The 25351-nt window shown below is 47.0% G+C and overlaps 1 protein-coding gene across 1 annotated transcript in view; it reads right to left on the bottom strand.

The window, feature by feature from the left end:
- LOC144094341 (uncharacterized) overlaps positions 1–25284 on the bottom strand; it is a 122196-nt gene extending 96912 nt beyond the window's left edge. The window contains exon 1 of the mRNA XM_077628315.1: positions 1972–25284. The gene's annotated coding sequence lies outside the window, so the exon portion shown is untranslated. The remainder of the gene's footprint in view (positions 1–1971) is intronic.
- Positions 25285–25351: the final 67 nt, after the last annotated feature.

The raw sequence follows: 25351 nt of genomic DNA, 5'->3' as shown, positions 1-25351 counted from the left end.
CTGTAAAGGGCTCCACGGTACAGTGGAAGGCAGCGGGGCTGACTTACCCAAGGCATTGGGGTTTAGGGATAGTGAAGGGAAAGTGGGTTTTAAGAGGTTAGAAGTAACCAAGCGAAGGTTATCTGATTGGTGGCTAAAAGCAAGACAGAAGTAAAATTTCACAAGACATGGCTAGGTGGCTTGAGCCACCGCCCGATGTAAAGGGTTCAGCCGTATCCATCCATCCTCATTGCGGCACGCAAGGAATACCATGTCACATGGTATTTTTTTGTATTTCGCGGGCATCTGCAGTGACAGAAAAAAGGTAATACGTAATAAATAGATAATCAGAAACTCTTCAATCGGACATTTTGCGGACTATTCTACAACTTTCTGATATGAATTTTTTTTATCATTTTTGCCCAACATTGTTGGTTGCGAAGTTGGTTAATTAATCTCTACTTATATGCAATCAAGCAGAATAGAAAAAATAGCGTGACCTTCTCTAATAGCTAGTAACATGCATTTGGTTGTGTCCTCTTAGAGTGGCTCAGCATATTTTTAAGCCCTGGCTAAAGTTAGCTGGGACACGCTCTATATTTGTTCTGTTTGCAGGAAGAAAAAAACTGAGCTTCTTTTTGGTCACTGCAGACAAATAATGATCGAAGCTATCACAAAACTCACCAGTTTAGCCAAATAAAGCAAACTACACAGTATTATGACATTATACTTTGGTCTATCATGACCAAACTCAGTTTTGGTACAGTGAACTAGAATATTGGGTAGTGTGCTCACTCAGCGCTGGCTCAATGGAGGAGTGGTGGCCCCGCGTATGTCGACAGGCTTCTGCTTTGCGGCGCCGACACGAGGTGGCGCCACAGTAGACTTCACGGTAGGATTTGCAGTCGTTGTCGGTGCGCCGTGTGTATTTGTGGGCTCGTTGTTATTCTGTTGTGCGGTTTCCCGCTGGTTTGAGCGCTTCTCGGGGGTCATTTCACGGTTTTTTTCACGTATGCTCCAGATGTGAACAAACACGTGAAATGACCCCTGAGGTGCTTGATCAAGCTCCCGTCGACAGTGAAAGTGTTGTTTACACCAAGTTCTACTAATAATCTATGTCTGTGTTCGTGTTCTGCCCTGTGGTTGTAGCCCTTCTGTGCTTTGCTTAAACACACATGTTGACAGGATATCTGGCGTTTTTGCTAGCTGCTTGCTGCACTGGGACTGAATTCTAATATACTGGCCCATCGCCAAAACCACTGTTGCGCACCTGGTTGCAAGCCCGGCTATGTGCATACCAAAGGTGGCCCAAAGATAGCCCTGTTTGGCGTTCCCGAGGATGCCACTCCTAAAAAGTAGTGGGAAAGCAACCTCTGTCGGTCGGACAAGAGGCTAGATGAGAGCTGCGCTGTCTGTGAACTGCATTTCGAACCACGTTTCTTCCTACAGATTTATGTTCATATTGTGAATGGAGATCAAGTACGTCCGCGTCCCTCGTGGAAAACCAGCACTATCCCCCGACGCTGTACCAACGCTGCTGTCGAATCTCCCGGTCTGTCTTAAAAAAGCTACCAAAAGAAAGGCAACAAAGAGCTAGGAGACCCGCTGATGTTGAACTTCATAGGCCCTCGAAAACAAAATTTTGAAGTCTGCCCGCTGTCTGTCTACCAGTATCAACAGAAAAGCAGGAACTGGCCTCAAAACACCAGAAGGAAACAGATCAGGCCTTGGAGAGCCCAAACTCGGAATATGATGACTGAGCATGTGTCTCGGCTAAGCATTCTCGGCTAAGCATTATGCCTGCACATCAGATTGTAGGCTTAACGCCTCAGGAGCGAAAGAAACGAGACCACTGCTACGAGCCGACACCAGAACAGAACTGCCAGCCGTGGCTGCACGAGCCACGACCAGGTGCCGACTTTAAGCAGTAACCGCATGAGGCGAAAATTCGCGGCGACACGCCGCGCGATGGGCTGAGGGCCGCCGAAGCACTGTCGCTCATCGCGTCGCCCAGGTTCTGAGTTTGCAAAAAATTTCGCCCATCGCCCGGAAGTGCCATGCGAGACTAGCCAATTACGGTAGGCCTTGCGGGTGCGTAACTTCCGATCCGTCTTGCGCGCGAAAGTCGATTTTTTTTTTTCAGTGGGCTTTCTGCGCGGAGCAACAGCCGACGCATCCCTCACCATGGCAGCTATGCAAGAATTGAATGAAATGCTCATTAATGAAGTTCAAAATTAAAGGGTGTTGTGGGTATGTCCTACACGCACTATAAGTCGCAAGAGCGCAGGAATGTCGCCTGGCGCCTCATCGCAGCGTCCCTCGGGCGCACTTTTCTGCGTAACGTAACTTTGTGTAGACTAAAAATAAAATTATTACCTAAATATATTTTTCAATGTTTTTATTGTGTTTTATCTTGTATGAAGCCTTAAGAGCGTTGTTCTACGCGTTAATTAACACAAAATGACTGAACGCTGAAGCGGCCGCAATCGAGCAACACTGAAAACGCGCCGCTCCGACGCCGAGTCCCGTCGCTTCGTGCGGTTTGCGCCAGCGACAGCGATGGGCGACGGCGGCGTCATCGCGCGACGTATCGCGAAGGAATATCGCCTCATGCGGTTACCGCTTTATTCTCTTCGCAGGGTGGCGCGCGCTAGCCGGGTTGTCGGCGCCGCCCAAGAGAGGGTGCTACAGGGCCCCCCGCCTAGACTGGAAGTCGAAACGGACGGAGGGCCGACGATGGCACTCGAGCACTAGGTCAGGCGGCGCTGGGAGTCGTTCCAGGGCGGTCTCCATGTAAGCCGGTTTACGGCGGTCTAGACTGACGGTCTCTTCGCGGCCGTTTTGGAGGATGGCGGCGGTTTTCGGGGTGCGGCGGAGAACGCGGAAAGGTCCGTCGTAAGCCTGTGTGAGTGGAGCCCGGACAGCGTCGCGGCGCACAAAGACGTGGGTCGAAGTGGTCAGGTCGGGGTGTACGAAAATGGTATGGTGGCGGGACGGACGTGGGAGAGTAGGCCGGAGGTCTTTAACGCAGTCCAGCAGGCGTTGGAGGAATTCTTGGGGCTGGGCTGGAAGCTGCTGGGATGTAAAGAAGTCGCCTGGAAGATGCAAAGCACTTCCATACACGAGCTCTGCAGCTGAGCACTGTAAGTCTTCTCGGATGACGGCCCTTAGACCAAGCAGCACAAGGGACAAAGGAGTCGACCCAGGAGGCGCAATTGAGGCGGGCAGCGAGGGCGGCCTTCAATTGGCGGTGAAGGCGTTCCACCATGCCGTTAGCACACGGGTGATATGCAGTGGTACGGCAATGCCTGGCGCCGAGAATATTATTAAGGGAAGCAAACAGGGAGGACTCAAACTGGCGTCCACGGTCGGTTCTCACAGTGCCAGGACAAACAAATCGAGATACCCACGCAGAAATGAAGGCGCGCGAAACAGTCTCTGCGGTGATGTCAGGAATGGGGACTGCCTCCGGCCAGCGAGTGAAGCGGTCGACTATGGTCAAGATATAGCGGTAGCCTCGAGAGATGGGTAGAGGGCCCACGGTATCGAGATGAACATGGTCGAAAGGACGGCCAGGGGGGAGAAAGGCTTGGGATGGTGTCTCGGTATGTCGACAGATCTTGGTTGACTGACAGGGTAGGCACCGGCGCGTCCAAGCACGCACATCAGCGTTGATTCCGGGCCAAACATAGCGCTGGGTGAGAAGGCGCTGAGTAGCCCGAATGCCTGGATGGCATATGACATGGAGAGAATGGAAGATAGGGCGACGTAGTGAAGCCGGAACAAAAGGGCGAGGAAAGTCCGTTGAAACATCGCACCACAAGGGCTCAGGCGAGCAAGGATGGGGCACAAGCCGTAATCGGAGAGAACGAGGGTTCGCTCGAAAAGCGGCGAGCTCATCGTCATTCTGCTGGGCAGAAGAGAATGCGGCCCAGTCGACGGCGGAAGATGGAGCGTCTACCGCGACTATACGAGAGAGGGCGTCAGCGGCGGTGTTGGCTGCACCTTTCACATGCCGGATGTCGGTAGTAAACTCCGATATAAGCGAGCTGACGGAGTTCACGTGACACGTACTTCGATGAATTGGTCCGGAACACATATGCCAGCGGTTTATGATCGGTTAGCACGTGAAACTTGCATCCTTCGACAAAATGCCGAACGTGCTGGATAGCGGAGTAGATGGCTAGGAGCTCTCGACCGAAGACGCTATAGCGGGTCTCAGCAGGAAGTAGCTTCCGGGAGTAAAAAGACAATGGTCTCCACTCGGAGTTAATGTACTGCTGTAAGACGGCTCCGATGGCCACGCTGGAGGCATCCACCATCAATCTCGTAGGGGCGTCGTTGCGCAGATGGACTAGAAGCACGGCGTTAACGAATGCTTGCTCCGCGGCAGTAAAGGCGGCCTGGGCTTCTGATGATCAAGAGATTGCAGAGGACGGGCCAGCAGTTGACCGGAGGAGGTCGGTGAGCGGGCGAAGTAGCTCTGCACAGTGCGGGATAAAGCGGCGGGAGAAATTCACCAGCCCCAGGAATTGACCATTTGCTGAAAAGCGAGCGCCGCCTGTCGTGCAAACAGAGAAGCTCCGCCGGTACCTTTGGTTGGAAAGGGGCTCTCGAGCAAGCATGCGCAAGCCAGCGTTCAGCAGCTCACGTGCGCTTGTTTTGTTGTTTTAGTGTGGTTTATTGGCCGGAAACGTGTGTCAACTAACGAAAGAGTATGATGGAAGAGGAGAACATCCCATTTCCGTTTTTAGAAACAGGGTGTAGGGAATTATTTTCGCGTTGTAGCCTGAAAAACGACCATGTGTGGCAATACCTGCACTCTGCTACCTCAACGGAGCGCCGAATGACCGAGTGAAAATGTGCGTGAATGTGCGCCTATGCGCGGGCGAGTGTGACAGTATAATGGGATGCACTTCCCAAATGCACACAGAAGTTTACGTTTGCGCTTCCTTGATATGGCAGGAGTTTCTGTTAACTTAACACAACACCTTTTGCCTCGGGGCACACTTAGCTGATTATTAAAGGACCCGTTGTACTATCTCAATCCCGGCTCGTGCTGATACGGCAGAGCGTTGCTTTGCGTGCTAACGGGCCGCGGGAGCGTTAGAATGCGCGGATATACGCGAGGCTGCGCTCGGCCGTGCTCCCGCTGTTCAGGAAGCACATTGTAGCATTAATGGTGAATGTTCATACTAGTATATATCATTCGGTTTTCCTGCGTCGGTGGCAAAACTCTTCTAGAACGACCGAGCAGTGTGTACTCGGCAGTAAGCGCGAAATAAAGCAGCAACGCCCGTTTCGAAACGTGCTGGATGTGCGCATTACTGGTCCCATCAACGGGTTCGTCTTTTGCGCCTTGTATGTCGTCGCGGCCTTTATTACGTACAAGTCTCGCTGTTGCAAAACACTTGGTTAGCTTAGATAAATCGCGTTGCAGTTACATGTCAGTTACGTGGAAGTTACAGCTCACATCAGTCGTCGCACTACAGCGCAGGAATGCACGGCTGGCTCATGTTTTCCAACCAAAAACCAGACCGTCCATAGAGGGCGCTGCCTGCGCCTTCACCACGCATGCGCAGAAACTTCTCCGCAAATGGTCAATTGTCGCAGGGTTGTGGGCAGGGGAAAATTCTCGATGGTCTGGACGTGGGACGCGAGAGGGCGGATATACCCACTGAGGATATGTGATGACCCAAAAACTCGTGCTCAGAAGCACCGAAAACACACTTGGAGGCATTCACAACCAGGCAGTAGTGCTGTAGACGCTTGAACAAAGCACGTAGGTCTTGCTCATGAGCATGAGGTGTAGGGCTGGCGATGAGGACATCAATCAATCAATCTTTATTTTTGCATTTTTAGTACAAATAAAAATGCAGGGAGTGGGGACAAAAAGCTGCTCTAAGGCAAGCTTGACTGGGTCCCCACCCCCTTTACATGGCAGTTTGTGCAGCAGTTATGCATGAAATCTTGAATGTTTAAAAGAGAACAATTCACAGCACATGCGATTTTCGCGCAGGAAATGAATAATGTTACAAATGCAGTCTTGTTACAATATAAAAAAATACAACAAAAATGCAACAAACACTCGCGTGATAGCAGACCTGAAAAATGACAATGTTAATAAACAAACTCGCCTGAATATAAGGGAAAAGAAATAGTAAAGACAAATACACACAACTACAGTACTCTGGGATGAAATGAAGTGTTACAAAAAGCTCTGTTTTTGGTTATGAAGATGGTTGACACTGTTAAACGCCATGAAACTGGTTGATGAAATGAAGTTTTATATTACATTTAGTGGCTGTTTGCAGGTCGATTTCCATCATTAATAATTTGTTCAATAGTCTCGGAAGGCGGTTTTCGACGCTATCTAGCCCGTGTGTTAGCCTAGTGAATGGCACGTGCCATGTTCCTTTATTCCGAAATACGTACCCCCTGTCAGGAAGGCTTTTTAAACTACATAAAGACAAAAATGCATTGTTATTAGTTTTTAAGCTATGTTTATATCTCATCGACAGGTTAAAGTCATATAATACTGGAAAGGGTATAATTTTGTATTCATAATAGGTATTATGTAATGGGCTTTCACTTGGAATGTTGACTACGTGACGAAGGGCTTTCTTCTGCAGAGAAAAAATCTTATTTATGTTTTCTTTTGATGTTGTGCCCTATACAAGTCCGCAGTAATTTAGTTGAGCATAGAACAACGCGTTATATATTAATAGCTTAAATTTCAGTGGTAAAATATAACGAAGCCTCCAGAGTACTCCTGATATTTTGGCAAGATGGGTTAATATATGCTGCACGTGTGAGTTCCATGATAAGTGCTGATGAAATGTCACACCAAGTGTCTTTGCTTCTGAAGCCACTTCAATAGGATTATTGCCGATATGAATGTTAAATTTGTACATAATTGGCTTTTGATAGGGTGTAAATAACACAGCTTTGGTTTTTGCACTGTTGATCTGCAGGGAATTTCTATTGCTCCATTCGTATAAGTTTTGTAGTGTCGAATTTACGTTATTGCACAAATCACTGGGATTATCTGACTGAACGAAAATACTTGTGTCATCGGCATAAACAATAAGTTGTGATTTCTCGGCTATATTCCCTATATCATTTATATACAAGTTAAAAAGCTGTGGCCCCAATATGCTGCCCTGAGGAACGCCTGCATTCAAGTTCATTAGAGAAGAAAAATTGTTATTTATAGCAACGCATTGTTTTCTGTTTGAAAGATATGACTTGAGAAATTCCAAGGCAATGCCTCGAAACCCATAAAATTCTAATTTTGCTATCAGCGTTTGGTGATTTAAGCTGTCGAATGCTTTTGTGAAATCTATGAAAATGCCCATTATTAACTTCTTATCCAAAAATGACTTAAGGATTATTTCTTTTTGTGTTAGTAAGGCTAACTCTGTGGACATACCTTTCCGGAAGCCAAACTGGAAAGGGGAAATTAATGAATGCTTATTGCAGAATGAGTCCAGCCTCAGCAATACTAACTTCTCAAGCGGTTTTGAGAGAACGGGAAGGACAGATATGGGGCGATAGTTTGAAAATGCGTTTTTATCGCCTGATTTATAAATAACAGTCACTTTAGCACGTTTCATGCTATCGGGAAATACACCTGATGACAAACATAAGTTGTATATGTGATTGAGCACAGGCAAAATGTAGTCTAAGACAAATTTGATCGGTGTAATTCTAAGACCATCAATATCTCTTGTGTTGCTATTGCTTAGTGATGTAAAGACCGAACGTATTTCATTCTCAGATGTTGGATAAAAAAAAGCGGTATGTTCGTTACGATTACGCAAGTAGCTCGTCACACGTTCATCATGACCACTTTTTACTAAGTTAACAAAATAGGAGTTAAATGCGTCTGCGAGTTGAAGGCCCTCGAGAGTTTTTCTGTTTTGTGTTACTTGAATATCGTCATTTCTCGATTTATTACGGTTCATGATGGTATTTAGAGCGCGCCATAGCTCATCGGTGCGATTATTTGCCCTGCCAAGTAAGCTGTTAAAATAAACCTGTTTTGCATTTCGAAGAAAGCACGTTACAAAATTTCTGTATTTCTGTACTTTTTAAAATTAGCGAGGTCTGCTGGGTTCCTATTTTTTATGAATTGCGCATACATGGATGTCTTCTTACGGATCATAGCAAGGCATTCGGCCGTAATCCAAGGCTTCCGTACTCTTTTAGGTTTTTTAATATTTTTAATTTTGAAGCAATCCCTGTAAACGCGCTTGAAAATATTGAGGAAAATATCATATGCCTCATTTGCTTGGCGAGATTCGAACACGGCGTCCCAGTTTGTTAAGGAAATTTGAGTCCGAAAATTGTCAAGCGCATTAGGAGATATGTCCTCAACTGTGAACGTTTCTAGAATAGTTTTTCTTTTATTCTGAGTATCAGCATTCCAAAACATATATACTGGCAAGTGGTCGCTTATACTAGTCGCAATGACACCAGCCTTTATATCGTCTATGTAACGGTGGGTGATGAACATATCTACTAGTGATTCTGATTCTACTGTAATGCGCGTTGACTCTGTAATGACGTTCTTGAAGTCGTGTGACTCAAGGAGTAATGTGAAATCCTGTGATGCCGTACTATGTTTAAGGAGATTAATATTTAGGTCCCCACCTATAACTAGTTTTAATTGGTTGCTATGGACAAAAGAGAACATGTTTTCCAGGAACTGGTAAAAGGCATCTAGATTTCCAGAAGGTGGGCGGTATATAACTGTAAACATATTGCAGCATCAAACGACAGAAAGTGCCTCATAATTCTCATTTGAGATTGAAAAATCTGATAGTAAGCTAGCGGGCAAGCCGGCTTCCACTAGTTGTAGTACTCCTCCACCGCGTTTGCTTTGCCTATTTAAATAATAGGTAGTGTACCCAGGTAGGGTCAAGACATCATATTCAGTTGTAAACCAAGTTTCAGTTAACATTACAATCTGGAATTTAAAAGAGAATTCATTAAGAAATTGCGATATGTCATCGTGCTTATTTCTTGCTGATTGTACATTACAATGGAAAAAACCAAAGTTCCCCCCTACCTGGGGAAAAACAACGTCATGTGGTTCAATCATGGCGGGCTTAGGAATAATGCACGTTTTGTTGCCGCGAGAAACAGATATACGGTGGTAGGAATATCGGGCACACGAACACTTTTCATCCTGTGATCAATTTTGGGGGGCGTATTCAGGTTGCCAAAAATGGCTTCTATTGAGTGGAAGCCTGAATGATTAGGATGGGCTGAATGGTATTCATGAAGCAAAAGAGTGACGTTGCCGGACAAGCTTGCGCATGTAACTTTGGGAGTGATAATTGCATCTGCTCTTCGGACAAGAAGTGGCCTTCCCGTCATGAGACCATGATAAGGGTAACAAGAAAATTCCGAAAACACGGCAGCATAATCGTGCAGAAATGTTTCCATGACTGATAAGACTGAACTCCGAAGTCGCTTTGTGGCACCCGGAAGTTGTTTAAATGATCTTGGACAGGTCAGACATACGAAAAATTTTAAGCAATGGCGAGTTTTCAGCTTTTCGTGCAAAAATGCGGCCATTTCGAACCCAAACAAATTTCCACCCAACCTCGCGTTTTCGCGCCACCGCGCTTCCGAGGAGCCTTTTCAGCTGAGGACACAGATGCTCATTGACGTATACGGTGTCAGAAGTGTCTAGACCAAGGTCAGTTCCCACAATGTTAGCTTTACGAGCCTTTTCCAAGACTGCGTCACGTTTCTTGCGGTGTACAAACTGGACAACAATGTTTTTATGGCTAGAATTTTTGGCAACTGGCACACGGTGCACAATTTCGATGTCTGATGCATCGATTGGCTCTCCGGCCTTTTCGCCAATCTTGCCGAGAATGTCTGCAAGATTTTCGCTTTGTCGCACAGGGACACCTTTGATCTCTAAGTTGCAATTTCGGGAGTATTGCTCACACTGAGTCAGCCTGTCCTCATCAGTTTCCAGTTTCGTTTCGAAGGCCTCATGCTTTGCGTTCAGGGATTGATTTTCTTCTCGCAGTCTTTCGTTTTCTGCTTGCGTAGACTCCAGCAATGTTTTACTTTCCTCGTACTTTTCACTGAGGAATTCCACTGTTGCTTTAAGCTCCGCTATTTTATCTTCCATTTCCTGTTTACACTGTGCAAGGTTTTCCTCGAATTCAAGCCTTAACTCTGCAATAGCAGCCTTCGACATATCAGAGGTCTACAGCAGGTAAGAAAGTTTCACACAACACTGTCAAGAGTTTGATGTGCCCGGAGGCTGCTAAAGGCTATGCACAGAAAGTAACAGGGAAGCACCATCAGGCAGCAGCAGCAGTGGCGAAGGTGCACTAAAACAGACAGAGTAAATATAAGGTCACAAACCTGCGATGTGCAGAGTGAATGGGTCAGATATACAGCGCAAGAGCTGTGCCCGCTGCCACTGCTGCCAAGAAGCGTTGACGGTAGATTTTCCGGTTATATAGCCGTAGTCCAAGATGCCACCCACTGCAAGGGCCAATGGGCGTTTCAGCTGCCGGGTGGCAGCGCCGCAGGACGGTTGAGAGCTACCGCTGGCCACGGGCAGAAACAATCGGCGTTCCGTGGGATAGTTCCGTGATACGGTGATGCTTCGCTATCAGGAATCCAAGCAACCTGCGATGTGCAGAGTGAATGGGTCAGATATACAGCGCAAGAGCTGTGCCCGCTGCCACTGCTGCCAAGAAGCGTTGACGGTAGATTTTCCGGTTATATAGCCGTAGTCCAAGATGCCACCCACTGCAAGGGCCAATGGGCGTTTCAGCTGCCGGGTGGCAGCGCCGCAGGACGGTTGAGAGCTACCGCTGGCCACGGGCAGAAACAATCGGCGTTCCGTGGGATAGTTCCGTGATACGGTGATGCTTCGCTATCAGGAATCCAAGCAACCTGCGATGTGCAGAGTGAATGGGTCAGATATACAGCGCAAGAGCTGTGCCCGCTGCCACTGCTGCCAAGAAGCGTTGACGGTAGATTTTCCGGTTATATAGCCGTAGTCCAAGATGCCACCCACTGCAAGGGCCAATGGGCGTTTCAGCTGCCGGGTGGCAGCGCCGCAGGACGGTTGAGAGCTACCGCTGGCCACGGGCAGAAACAATCGGCGTTCCGTGGGATAGTTCCGTGATATGGTGATGCTTCGCTATCAGGAATCCAAGCAACCTGCGATGTGCAGAGTGAATGGGTCAGATATACAGCGCAAGAGCTGTGCCCGCTGCCACTGCTGCCAAGACTATGTGAACACGCGAAGGTACGCGAACACACTCGGTAGGCCCCGCGTGACCTCAGCCATGAACCGCTGGAAGGTTTGAGCCGAATTGCGTAGTCCAAAAAGCATCCGGACGTACTCAAACAAACCAAAGGGCGTCGTGATGGCGGTCTTAGGTATGTCGGCGGGTTCAATGGGAATTTGGTGATACGCCTTAACCAGGTCAACTTTGCTAAAAATGGCGCAGCCGGCGAGGCGCGATGTAAAGTCCTGGATGTGGGGCAGCGGATAGCTGTCGTGGACAGTGTTGGCATTCAACGCCCGATAGTCGCCGCAGGGACGCCAGTCACCGGGATCACGTTTGGGCACTAGATGCAGCGGAGACGCCCACGCGCTGGACGACGGGCGTATAATGCCGAGCTCCAGCATGTGGTCAAACTCACGTTTGGCGATAGCTAGACGGTCTCCAAACAAGCGGCGCGGTCGAGCAGCTGCGGGTGGACCCCGGGTGACGATGTGGTGTGTCACAGTATGTTTAGGTGCCTGAGTGAGGTTGCATGGCTTAGTGAGCTCCGGGAAATCCGCCAACACTTTTTCGAACTGCGAGGAAGGTAGCGTGCGAATGCCCATGGGAGCAAGGTCGGACGAGACTCCCGAGATAGATGAGTCAGACCGTCGGTAAGGCGATGCCGCACGCTGACGTCTAAGTCGAAGTAGGAGAGGAAGTCTGAGCCGATGATCGGGCGAACCACGTCTGCGATGACGAAGGCCCACCGAAAAGTGCGGCGTAGGCCGAAGTCGAGGGTGAGAGATCGTAGCCCATACGTGGGTATAGACGAGGCGTTGGCAGCACGGAGCGACAGTCCTGATGGCTTGGAACGATCTGCCTTGGTGGAATCACGCTGATTTCCGCGCCCGTGTCGATAAGAAACCGGGTGTCGGAGAACTTGTCAGTGACCATGAACAGGCAGCTCGAATGACTGGGGGAACCACACGCCGCCGTTAGTGATCCCGGCGGGCGTTTCCCGGCCACGAACAGGGCGGTGTACACTTCGTGGCCCGGTGGCAAAAACGCCTGTGGTACCAGCAGAGATGTAGGGCTGGGACTCCGAGCTTGACGTGAGCGCGAAAGAGCGCGATGATCAAGACGAGACGGATGGGTCTCCAGAGTGCGGCGACTGAGGCGGCAAGCTCCTCGAGACGGGCCTCGAGGCGCGAAATCGCTGGGTCTCTTGGCGGCAAAACAGCAGTGACGGACGAGGAGGTGGCCTCATGAACGTTATCTGCGAGCTCAGCCAGGCGGTCGAGGGTGACGTCACCGGCCGCCGCAAGGACGAGGCGGATGGGCTGGGGAAGGCGTTGGAGGAAAAGCTCTCGAAGCAACGCTGAGTGGTTGCGGATGTCGCGCTCCCCGAGAAGCTGTTGCATGCGGCGCAGAAGCTGGGAGGGGCACCGGTCGCCAAGGTCTTCCCCGGTAAGGAGCTGCTGGAGGCGGGTGCGGTCCGACGTCATAAATCTCTCCAGCACCTTGGTTTTCAGGTGCTGATATGGTGTAGCACCCATGGGGGCGGAGAGAACGTCGGAGAGCTCACCGGCAACGTCAGGAGGCAGGCTTGAGGCAACATGGTAGTAGCGCGTCGTCCCCGACGTGATGCGGGCTAGGCAAAATTGCGCCTCAACCTGGTGGATCCAAACTTGCGGGTTCTGGGGCCAGAAAGGTGGAAGGCGAACCTGCAGCGACGAGACGTCTTGCGGACGCGAATCCTGCTGCGTGGATGTTGCGGGATCGGTCATTGCTCGTCCTTGGTCACCAATGTAGGCTTAACGCCTCAGGAGCGAAGGAAACGAGACCACTGCTACGAGCCGACACCAGAACAGAACTGCCAGCCGTGGCTGCACGAGCCACGACCCAGGTGCCGTCTTTATTCTCTTCGCAGGGTGGCGCGCGCTAGCCGGGTTGTCGGCGCCGCCCAAGAGAGGGTGCTACAAGATGAATACGCTGGAGGCCTGAAGGTGCCATCGAAGTTTTGGGCAAAACAAGTTTCCAGACCACGGTGGCTCAGTTTTCTGCTCCACTTCAGTATTAAGTTCTAAAATGAAATTTGTCTCTAAAAAGTTGCGATATTTCTTCCTGGCCATTCTGTACACTCCTGCAAATTGTATGTAAGAGGCCTTTTGCTAGAGGAAAAAACCATTTCTTCAAAATTGGAAGCAGAAGGTCTCCTTGAGCATGTTGATGCGCTTAAGCTCTGTACAGGAGCATTGAAGACCCAGGAATACAACAGCGCCTACCTAACTAAAAGCCTTAAAGGTCATGCTGTCACACGTGATGACACATGCGTCAGCATATACCTGCTTGAACAACAGTGACTGAACCAGGCACTCACACATTTTTTTCTTTTCACATTGAATCTTTTCTCTGCCAGCCTGTTGCGGATGTTTTGAGAACATTTATAAACAATTAGAAATAATGTATTGCTTAGCTCTTTAGAGGTGGACGATGCGTCTCCTGCAAATACTTCAGAAAAGCTGTGCTGATACGCCATTCTAGGGTTCAATGGAAGATTGCCAAGTCAGCTCACTCATCTGCACAGAAGGTTAAGGCCCTGTCATGGAAGAACAAGCGACTTGTGAGGAGTCTTCAGAGCGCGACTGCAACTTTGGAAAATGTGCAGGAATGTGCAGCATCTATAGAGGAGAATGTTTTCAACGAAAAAATCTCATTGTTACCCCCAAAGCAGCAAGAAGCTGTTCATCAATACTTTGCTTCTGCACGGGTGAAACCGAAAGGCATGAACTACAGCAGGAAATGGGTGCTTGAGTGCTTAATCATGAAAATGAAGAACCCTGAGCTTTACCAGCACATTAGAAAAAATGACACCCTCAGTTTCCCAAGCTAGTCTACTCTAAAACATCATACCTCATACCGACCATCATTTGTCTGCAGTTCTGAAAAGATCCAGGCAAAGGCTACGGACATTGACCCTTACAGGAGGCATGGTGGTCTCATTATTGATGAGCTGAAGCTCTCTGAAAACCTGACCATGAAACGCGGTGGCTTTATTGAAGGCTTTGTAGACTTCGGCCCATTCACCACACCCAACCAAAAGCCTCTGCCACCTGAACATGGGATGGTTGTCCTTTTTGTACCCTTTGTGGGCAAATGGAGCCAACTAATTGGCTGCTTTGCGACTAGCGGCAATATCAAGGCAGAAACACTAACAAAGGTAGTCATAGAAGCTATTATTCTTGCTGAGAACAGTGGCCCTTTCGTTGACTTTATTATGTGTAATGGCGCAACGTAGAATCGCAAGATGTGGCAATTAATAAGTATTCAAGGAACTTCCGTTTCTGTGAAATGTAAAGTTCAGCATCCAGTGGAACCCACAAGGGGCTTGTTCTATATATCAAATTTTCCTCATTTATTGAAGTGCCTACAGATCTGCCTTCTGAAGAATGGATTTCAAACTCTACATGGACAAGTAAGTTTCACTCAATATGACCATCCAGTTTCATATGGTTGTTACATACATTGGTGTCTAACTAGAATCCTTTTGCACAGATAACCGTGGAGCATGTGAAGGAGGCATTCAGAATGAACTCTACCACTGTGACACTCAAGGCTGTGCCTGGAATCATGCAAAGCCCCATTCACCCGCGCAATTTTGAAAACATGCGAGTTTTGTACGCATTCCAGCTTTTTGGAATAAAAGTCCAGCAAGGTCTTCACCTTTACGAGCCGGAATTGAAGAAAAAATATGGATGTATTGCTGGAACACAAGCATTTTGCAGGTGAGCAGAACTATTTGCCAATTTCATTCAAGCAGCCTTTCTTTTTATTTACATGAACTATAAAGGAGAGGTTGGTGCTGCATAGTGGCTCCGGCTACCCCTTTTCATGAATTCATTGCAACCACTTGGTCCGACGATGCACAGTTCAATATAACATAACACAAACAGCACACAACCTATAAAACAAAGTACAAGCGTTACGAGAAGTAATATTAATGAGAGAACAAAAACACCTTGAATTTTAAGACAACAGTACACAATAAAATAGTATACATAAGATATGAATAAACAAGGACAGAAGAACAAAAAAAAAGCTTATTTGCAGTACAAAGAGCAAAAGTAAATAATGCTTTTGAAGCATTCACTAAAAAAAACAAAGAAAAAAGTTTGTTTTTCCGCAAACACAGCAAAAGCAAATAAAGATATTGAAGCACTCACGCACAGAGAGGTCAGAGCTCTAGCATTGACTCCAATTCTACTAAACTAGTATTTCCCAATGATACCGCTGTCCTCAAGGAATGATATCAAGGGAACAAGTGCTCGCTTTTGCAGATCACATGTCGGCTACAGGCCTAATAGCTTTTGTGGACTTAAGGGTCTTTTGTCAAGAGCGCACGTGCGCCTTCTTCCCGATTCTGATAAATATCTATTATGCTCAATACTGCTACAGAATAATACAACACTAGCAGCCAGCTACAAACCTATATACACCTGTAAAACTCTCTTCACAAACTCTCCAGGCTAGTGTTACAACGAATGTTTTGTCACTGTGTCAAGTGCTGAGGGTCTCTTTATTTTGTGTGGCACAGACGGATCCACAAGCTCATAGAGGCCATGACTTCGCGGTTTCCACTAGAGGCTCTGCGGCCGGAATCAAAGCATCACAATGTTTTGAAGAGATTTATAACATTCCTCGACGATTGGGAGACACTTGTCAAAAGTGGTGGTTGTTTTCCAAGTGTCTCAAGAGCCACTGGTCTTCGTGTGACTATTTTCAGCACACTTCAACAGTTGGCGTACCTGACAGAAAAACTGAAGTACAAATATTTTATGACTTCAAAGCTTAGCCAAGATCCTCTTGAGAATCTGTTCGGAATCATAAGGCAGTCTTCAGGATGCAACCAGCACCATATACTGACCCAATTTTTAATCCTAGTTAATTGCCTTTCATTTTATGGGCTCATAAATGTGTATCACAAGGTAACCATCCTGAGACAGTGCTATTCTCGGCTAGATTTCGAAGAAAGAGTTGATGGAGCATGCCCAGATAAGCGGCCTTCAAATGCAGTGTCAAGGCCCATCATACAAGAAAAGATTTCAACTTGTTTGCCTGCGCATGACCAAAATGAGCACATAGCTAGAAGTGACTGTAGACTTCTTTTCTACATAGCAGGGTATGTTGCACAGAAGTGTGTATTGAACAGAAATTGCTAAATGTGCATAACCTTGCTTAGAATGGAGTCTCCCGATGAAAACTTTTTCCTTGTGAGGCTGACAAAATCCTGCGACCACGGAGGACTGCTGTACCCATCGGCGCAGCTTTATGGCTTTGTGTTGAAGCTTGAAAACCTCTTCACAGAATCCTTCAGCTGCAATAAATTACATTCCGAAAGCATTCTTGATGTGTAGGAAGTGGTTAGAAGACTGCAGAAAGAAGTTGGTTGCCCCGTTCACGCAGAAGGCCTCTCCGAAGGAGTAATAAGGCTTTACTTAATAACTAGACTGCACTTCTATGTGAAAGGAGTTCATTAAAAAAAGCAGAAAAACACGAACGGGCGAAGCACCTTAAACTGAGCCATTGCTAATGCTGCTCTGAAGTGCTAGAATAAGTTGAAGGAAAAAGAGGCGAAATAGTTTGGTTTACGGTGTTTTAACGTCCCAAAGCGACTCAGGCTATGAGGGACGCTGTAGTGAAGGGCTCCGGAAATTTCGACCACCTGGGGTTCTTTAACGTGCACTGACATCACACAGTACACGGGCCTCTAGAATTGCGAACTCCATTGAAATTCGGCCGCTGCAGCCGGGTTCGAACCCACGTCGTACGGATCAGTAGCCGAGCGCCATAACCACTGAGCCACCACAGCCACAGGTGAAATGAACAAGCATAAATATATGCAGTGATGACAAATCTGCCTCATTTTTTTCAAATAGCAGTGGCTGCTGCATGGCTGTCCAAATAAATGTGAAGTCAGTGTTACTGTCGTGTCTAAATGGTTTCGGTGCGCGCGCTTCGTGTTCAGCGCAAAACGGCAATCGTAAATAATGTACATAGACATCCCCTTGTACTTTGTCCACCTATCGTCTCCCTGCCCCAATGTTTTCTGTGTGCCGCAGCTCGGTTCCTTGCGAATAAAAATCATTGTTGCCGCCGACACTCTCTTCACTCCGCGTTTGTCCCTGGCATGACTCAAATGCCGCTACATCATATGCTACTACTACTAAGTATAAATAGAAAAGGCTATATGACCCCTCGGTGTGCAGTGCATTATAACTCCAGGAAAACATTGCAGGCACAAGTGACAATGCACAATCATCCCTGCGTGTCAAGTGTAGTAATCAAAAATGCTCATGTCATCCCTCATGCAATGTCCCTTGTGGACCTTTGAGAAAGAAATAAACATGTGCACATGCCAGAAATAAAGTTCCATTCAAGATCCGCTTAGCCATTTCAATGACACCCACGTGAATGTTGCGATAATAATTCAATTCGCCGGCACGGCTACCACAGCTACTGCGACGCCGGTCGAATGCGCCACTCATTTTCACCAGTGAAGACGCATGCAGCGCTGTCACGCGCCACCACGCCCTGTCGACACCGGCGGGGTCACCCCGAGCGAGGCCTGTGAGCACACTACCCAATATTCTAGTTCACTATAGTTTTGGTTTTGGTTTCCTGGGATTTGCTGTCTTCTTTTTCATTTTGAAAACTATTTGTCAAGTAAGACCAGGAGTTTCATGAACCATATGTTGTACACACTGTTCTTGCCCCCGCCTTATGTAATGCCCACGGGCCCTTAAGGCTTCAATAAATGAAATGAAATGAAATATAATGCAATAGTGAACTCAAAATATTTGAAAATCCCCCAAAGTCACTCTTAACACACACAGTGGTAGAGCGCATCGAGGGGACAAACACCCTGGAAGAATGGCAGAGGAAGAGCACCAACTGCTTCCTAATGAAGGATTAGCGCTCACCTTTGCCTGTGTTTGCCGTCGCAGTGTTCTGTACCATTTTCTAAACTATGAACCATTAAGGTTTCTAGTGCATGTCCAGTGGCTGTGCAATTTTCGCAGGCAAAAACACCAAGGCCGTGCACACTAGCACAACTTTTTGCACCTGCACTGTTAAAGATAGCACAGTCACATCTCCTATGTCCACAAAAACACCAGCGCAGGAAACAGGGAACAAAAGGAACACTGACCGTCCCTTCGCCAGCCATTCCAAATTTCTCTGCTTCTATTAGATGGGCTTAAATTAGAAGTTTACTCAATGTCCTGGAGTTGGTTGCTTTGAAAAAATTAACTGAGTGCTGCTAGTGGCCAGATAACCACGTTTCTCATGCTTCAACTTCAGGCTATTTGTAATTAGATTTAGTTACGTTTTCTGCTGTGCATCTATTCAACTGAACAGGCATCGTGAGATGTTACATGTTCCTGGCAGAAAGGTTATAGTCAAAGAATCTGTGGATGCATGGCTGCAAAATTTTTTCAGCACATTAATAAGGGCATTTAGACTTCAGAGAGAGATTTTGAATTCAAACTCACGAACTAAATGATGATGGTGGATTTTCATGGTGCAAGGGCATCTATGGCCAAGGAGCGCCATGGCACAAGGTATTTTCAAATTCTCAAGGTGGTGTCGAAGACCCATTTCCCAAGCATTTCACCCTAAATAAGCCGAGCACCAGACCAGGGGAAAGCTTGTACCCATTGTATCACCGGTGGGTACCCGGCGGCATTGGGGATCGAACCCCGCACCTCCCACATGCGAGGCAGATGCTCAACCACTTGGCCACTGCCGCGGTCACGAACTAAACGTTTGCTCAGATGTGAAGAGAGTATGCACATGCGAGTAAATAAAATAAACTTGTAATGGGAAAGGTATGCAGAAAAGCAGAGGCATGTTGCATTGCTAACACTGAACCGTTTACTGAGATACAGTCAAACCCACTTATAACAATACCGCTTTTAACAATATACCAGATATAGCAATGGACAGCCGCGGCATTGTCACCTTTGCAATCTGTTCTATGGTAAAATAAACTGCTTATAACAATGCTATCATACTAGATTGTCGGTTATAACAATTAAATGTAGCCATTTGGAGCCAACCCTCAAAGAAAAAAAACTCGCAAACGCAGCTACCACGCCAGCCAAACTACGCTTACGGCACAAAAAACGCGTGCGCGTATGCGGAGCCGCCCACACAGCGGCCACAGCAGCTGCAAAAAGATCACGTGACACATACGAGGCGAGGCGCATGGGGTGAGGCACATGGGGTAGCCGGAGAAGCTTGTATGACTCGGAGGAGGAGAAAAGATGGGCACTTTCCTCTGGGCAGAGGTGGAGAGGGTAGGGAGGCGCTTCCTTTTGTTGCTTTTGTATCCGCACGGGGAGCAGTCCATTCTGAGGGTGCGCCGCCCGTTGAAAACGCGTCACGGCACTTCAGCGTGGGCTGCCCCATCTTTCCCATTTTCTTTGGCTCCTGCTTCACGGGCTGCACATGAATTGCTTCCAAAAAGCAGGCTTTGCCGGGGATATCAGTGACGCGGAGTGTCGCGAAGCTCCTGTCGATGGAGCGATTACAGAACTTTGGTCTACGGTGCGTGGTGATGACAGCGACACGGAAGGGCTTGAAGAATTCTTGCACGCCGACGATGCAGTCACCACAAACGAAGAATTGACTGACGAGGCGATCGTTGCAGCAGTCACCGGCACGGAAGACGATGACAGCAGCGATGACGAAGATGAACCGGAGCCTGTACAAGTTGTCTCTCATCAGGAGGCCTCAAGAATGATCGAGTCCCTGCGGGACTTTGTTTTTGCAAAAAACCTTTCACTCGGACATGTCCAACATTTGGATGCCCTCCAGAACGATGTCAGTACGACTGCCGCGAAGTAGTCGAAACTCACCGATTACGGGCTTGTTTCAGCAAAGAAGTGAGAAGTGCAAGCTATTTTGCCCTATTTAAATGCTTTCATGTTTTCTTTGTTTGTTTTTTTCGGGCACTAAAGGATTTTTCAAGCTGAGAGGCAGCCACAGCAACCTTCTCGTATTTTTTACAATGCCCCTTTCGGTGCCACCAAAACGATGCCTCGGCAGAGCTCGCATGTCACTTGCCGTCAGTGACCCCTCTTTGCAGTTGTTATGCTTTTTTTCGTGCAACCCGTTGATAACAATTATTGGTTATAACAATGGAATTTTCGTGGCACTTGAACATTGTTATAAGTGGACTCGACTGTATCACGAAAGTTAAGGGGGTGTCGCAGGTTTCGTGGGTGAAATTATTTTTTGCATTAAGTGATGAAATTTGTTGTGCTTATTGGGAAATGCACTAGTTAAACACAAATTTACAGTTTTACATCTTCACGTTATAGATATTTGTGCTATACCAAACTTGCAGGAAGCCTGGCGTGGCACCCACATAGTATTTCCATCATTCCGACTAGCCTAACTTTCCATCTTATCGTGACAAGAAAAAGCGCTGGGGTTTACAGTCACTCTTAACTTTTAGCCAATGGAATGGCTTATGCAGTGATATTCTCCAAATATATTTATCAACCTGATCATTTTCTACACAGAACATTATAATGCCCGCATAATGCACTCATTGTTATCATGTCAAAGTACAGTAAAACCTCGTTGATACGTTCCCGGTTCGTACGATAAAAATTGCAGACATTAAAAGTATCCCATAGAGTTGCACTATATTTCTCCCGATTAATACGTTCACGGACACCACAAAGTCCCAGCTACTACATTTAAAATTTTCACAAATTGTGGTCGTATAATAAGTTTATTGACTAACAGTGCATTTGCAAACATAAAAGTCGGTCAAACGTGAGGGCACGTGAAGTGAAGAGCTGGAATGCAGCGGCAGTCGCCCGCTGTGGTGGTTTCTCTGCGGTGCATAGATACAAGGCGGCGAAGCAATACCAATTACAAAATTAAAAACGGCACGCTAGCATTCGAGACGACCGTTTTTGCGGGAACGCGACGTGAAGAGGAGAAATGCTGAGGTTCCTTCGTGGTGCATAAGGGCAAAGAGGCGAAGGATCCACGAACTACAGGGGTGCACGTACATACGAGCGGGCTGGGTATCGGGAAAGCAGCTTAAAAACTAGAAACGCTGCGACAATCTGCTGCCGCGGTGGCTTCCCCATAGTACTTCTGTGCAAAGGGGTTAAGCATCTGAAAAACTTACGAGGAAGAGTGTTTGGTTGCTTTGGTTATGGCCGTCGACGGACTGGATGAGTTGCGAAGTTCGTTCTGCGCTTAAGACAGCGCGAAAGCAGACTGAATTATGCGAGCACAAGAAAAGAATCTGTCCAGATCCCGTGCTATGAAATGCTAATCAACATTTTTATGAAGTGAAATTGTCAATAAATGTTTTTGCACCTCATTCAAAAGCTAAATTTCTCAAAATTAAATGGCTTGGATGGTACAGTTTCCCGGATAATACATTTTTTTCCAAAATTTAAAAAAAAACGTAAGAATGAGGTTTTACTGTGGTTATACGGTAAAAAAAAGAGAACTGTGATTCAAAAGTGTAGCAGTGTCACTGCATGAAAAATTTATCAAGAAATACAACGCAACAAACCTCATGAAAATGCGTCAAGGCATTGTTGTGCTGCGCTTTCTGCAAGCAAAGCAGCCTGGTCAAAAGACACTTATGAAAAAACTGGCACTGAAGTGAAGCAGTTCATGGCATTGTAGAGGCCACCACATTTATAGTGTTCGTGCACTGATTTTTGATCCTAGACATGTGGTAGAATTCGTGTGGAACAAGCTTTCCAACGATACTGAACTTGTCACGAACGACAGTGCACAAGCGTAGGGATCGCGCTCGGAAATTGGTCATTTTCATGGAGATTTCGGCCAGTTTTTTTTTTTTTGCTATCCACGGTCACAGAAACATGTTTTATGGTCACTTTGAGGCTGCTTCTGGTGGAAATGTTTAGGGGTGTTGTCGAAAAGGAAATTCTGAATAAGCTCTTTTGTAAAATTCGAGATTTCATGAGATTTTTGTGATTCCAACCCCGCATCCTGTAACCTTCCCCCCAAAGGTAAGAAAGAGTGATAAAGAATAGCCCATCATTCTTCTGAAGAAGCTTTCTACCTAGCTGTAGTACCAGAGAGGTCACCAACTAAAAACGGCTCTGTTCCTTTTCTCTACAAATTACAAAAAACATAACAAGCTGGGATGGCATTTGGCTCAGCTCACTCCCCAAGCACGGCACAACACGAGCAAAACAAAAGGGAGTGAAGTGCTGCCGTGTCCGGCCAGCCGTGCCTCCTTCATCTATGGCACTGCATGGCATTGCATGGCAGCATTCGCATGAGAGACTGGCACTGAATACCACCAGGAGCAGTGGGGATAAAAATTAAAAACAATTATTTGTTAAATTATCGGCTCAAACTTAACGACTAGTATGCAACAGGAATGACCAACGATGCTTGAGCTACATAAAGCATGTATTTTGTCACCACTTTGAAAGAAGTTTCACAGGTCCCTCAAGGGTTGGCCCTTTAAACGTTAAGCATTTGAAAGTGCATTGGACTTAAATGGTTTACAAGTGCTACAACATGTCGTCCAAGCACTAGCCTCGCACAAAGATCAGCGTACGATTGAAAACAAAAGCGGTTTGTTCTGCGAAATAAGTCTCGCCTCTTCATTGCTCCTTCTGGTAACAGCAAGACCCGTGTAGTGTGACAGCTGCTGACAATGGCGAATGTGCCACACTCTGTACGCCCAGGCGTAAGCGCTAGTCTGGACCCACATGGCTCCTGCCGCAGTTTGGACAACATCACAGAACCAGGAAGCATGCTCTTGACGCTGACACAGTAAAAGGAAAGAGGACTCTGACCAGCTCATCTCTTGCTCATCAACCGAGTAAGGAGCGGTGTACATTCTCCCTCAACTGCTGCTTCGCTCAGGGAGAACCGAAACTGCATGTGCACGCTCAAATAGTGCACACAGATGGCATTTGACAATAACTGCTGTTTTACACTGGGCTTTTGTTGAGGTACGTTCCTGACTAGGCAAGAATTATTTGCATGTCTGAATCATGTGTGGCAATGCCGAACCCAACAAGATGCTTTTGCAACAGCTGCTGCTGCTAGTGGCAGAATGAGCGCTGGGAGTGAGAGAGATGGCGCTGCCAGCACATATGGTGCAGTGCACTACTGCCACATGCAACGCGGACTCCAGTTCTCTCTGGGTGGTTCAACAGTTGGCACATTGGAGATGAAAACCTCAGCATCATCTGAACAAATACATTTGAGTGCATGGTGCAGTTATAATTAGCTTGGGCACAAACAAAACACCACAAAGACATGAAAAAAGCAAAGGAAAACAGCTGTTGCTGTGCTACGACAGACCTATTCAGCACAAAGCATTCATGAGTGCACTGAAGAGGGACATTAATATTACATTGCACTGAAAACAGTGTTAGTACGCCCAGTGACACATATTGCGCCAGCCTTCTACTTCTGCCCTGGTCACACCTTCACAAGAGACAGTGGTCATGAAATTGCGACACACAGTGAAGCTTAACTTGAAATAGATTAAGATCCACTGCTGTCCAAGTGGTGCACGTAAAAGCAGTGGCAGCTACTGTTACTCAAAGAGGATGACTTTGCAATTATACTTCGTTTCATACATCAGGTGCAACGCTGTCATTGCTAGCACACTTGTTTGCGCTGCCTGCATCCGCGACCAAAAAGTAGTGCGTTCCTTGTGGTGAGCGAAACATAGTGAATCCTTTGTCTGCAGGCTTGCCAGATGACACATTTGTCATCAGCTTGATTAAATGCACTCTTACTGCTGACGACAAGCTGTCGCTTTTTTGTGCCTTAGACCACTCGGCGACAGAACAAGTGTGGATTAACACACCTCCCTTTATTTTCCCGTCCCGACTACTACCGTACCTTCCACAGCATTGCACCTGATGTATAAAACTGAGTATAGAGTAGCCGACAGATTTTTCGGACTAGCGCACTATTTCAAACTTTGTTGAGGAGCCATCACACACCTTATAGGAATGTGTATATATTCACGACCAATACTTCAGACTGTGTGGAGTCCTAAAGTTCAATTTCTCAGACTAAAATAGATGCCAGCAATAGTGTAGAAGTCGGTCTTCAACCAAAAGTTCTTTCTTTCAGCCTAATTAATATGCAAGCGGGCATTGGAGTCACAACCAACCAGTTATTTGTTCCTGTGAAAGCCACCATCTTTGATCTAAACGGAGTTAGTCGGACGGGCTGGCTTGGATTGGCTTGACTATTTGTGAATCACTGCTGTTGGAGATAATGGCATAATACCACGCTCTATGTTGCCATCAAGGCGACCTACAAAGAAGAGTGCGCTATCGTGCTGAAAACAGGACCACTGCAACATTCACCAGGTAAATGCCGCCGCCCGCTGTGCCGGGTATTATATAGGGGGGGGGTTCATTTGGGTGGCTTCTTCTCGAGTTCCCTCTCTTGGTCTATGCAACCTTCGTTGCTCATGGAAATGACTGTTTTTGTTTCACGTGGTGAGTGCTTTCGTTTGCGGCACGACCTGTGGGCATGCCTGTTTTTTGCAAAGAAATTAGTTTTTTTGAAGGAAATGAATTTTTTGGATTTTTTGATTATTTGGACCATTTTCTGGGGCCCCTTCGAGCCCAACAAATCGGTCGACGACTGTAGGGCATCCACACACCACTGTACCATTGATCATAGTGGTGCCTAAACTTGACGCAATCATCACTCATCTCCTCTGCCAGACGTAGAGCACAATACAAGAAGCATCACAACAAAACAAAAGGACCAATGGCTCCCTTAGAGAGAATAAAAGCATTACACCTCTCGTTCTGTCACCACGAATTCTGTCCAAATGAGGGAAAAAAATAAGCAGTGTTATCCTCAGGTTGTTCTCTCTCTGAAGTAAAGTAACGCTTGCTTGGGACAAACACAGCAGCAATCGTATTATTGTGTTAGCTTTTCAAGGTATGACAGCTCCGGATGGCCTGGCATGTGCCTTCTTGTTTTCTCGTCGTTTCTGGAATCTCATTACATGTGGGCTCCACCACATACCTTAAAAACGGAAAAAAGGAGGCATC

The sequence above is a fragment of the Amblyomma americanum genome, chromosome 6, assembly GCF_052857255.1.
Source record: "Amblyomma americanum isolate KBUSLIRL-KWMA chromosome 6, ASM5285725v1, whole genome shotgun sequence".
Taxonomy (NCBI): domain Eukaryota; kingdom Metazoa; phylum Arthropoda; class Arachnida; order Ixodida; family Ixodidae; genus Amblyomma; species Amblyomma americanum.
This window is presented reverse-complemented; position numbering and strand designations above follow the sequence as displayed.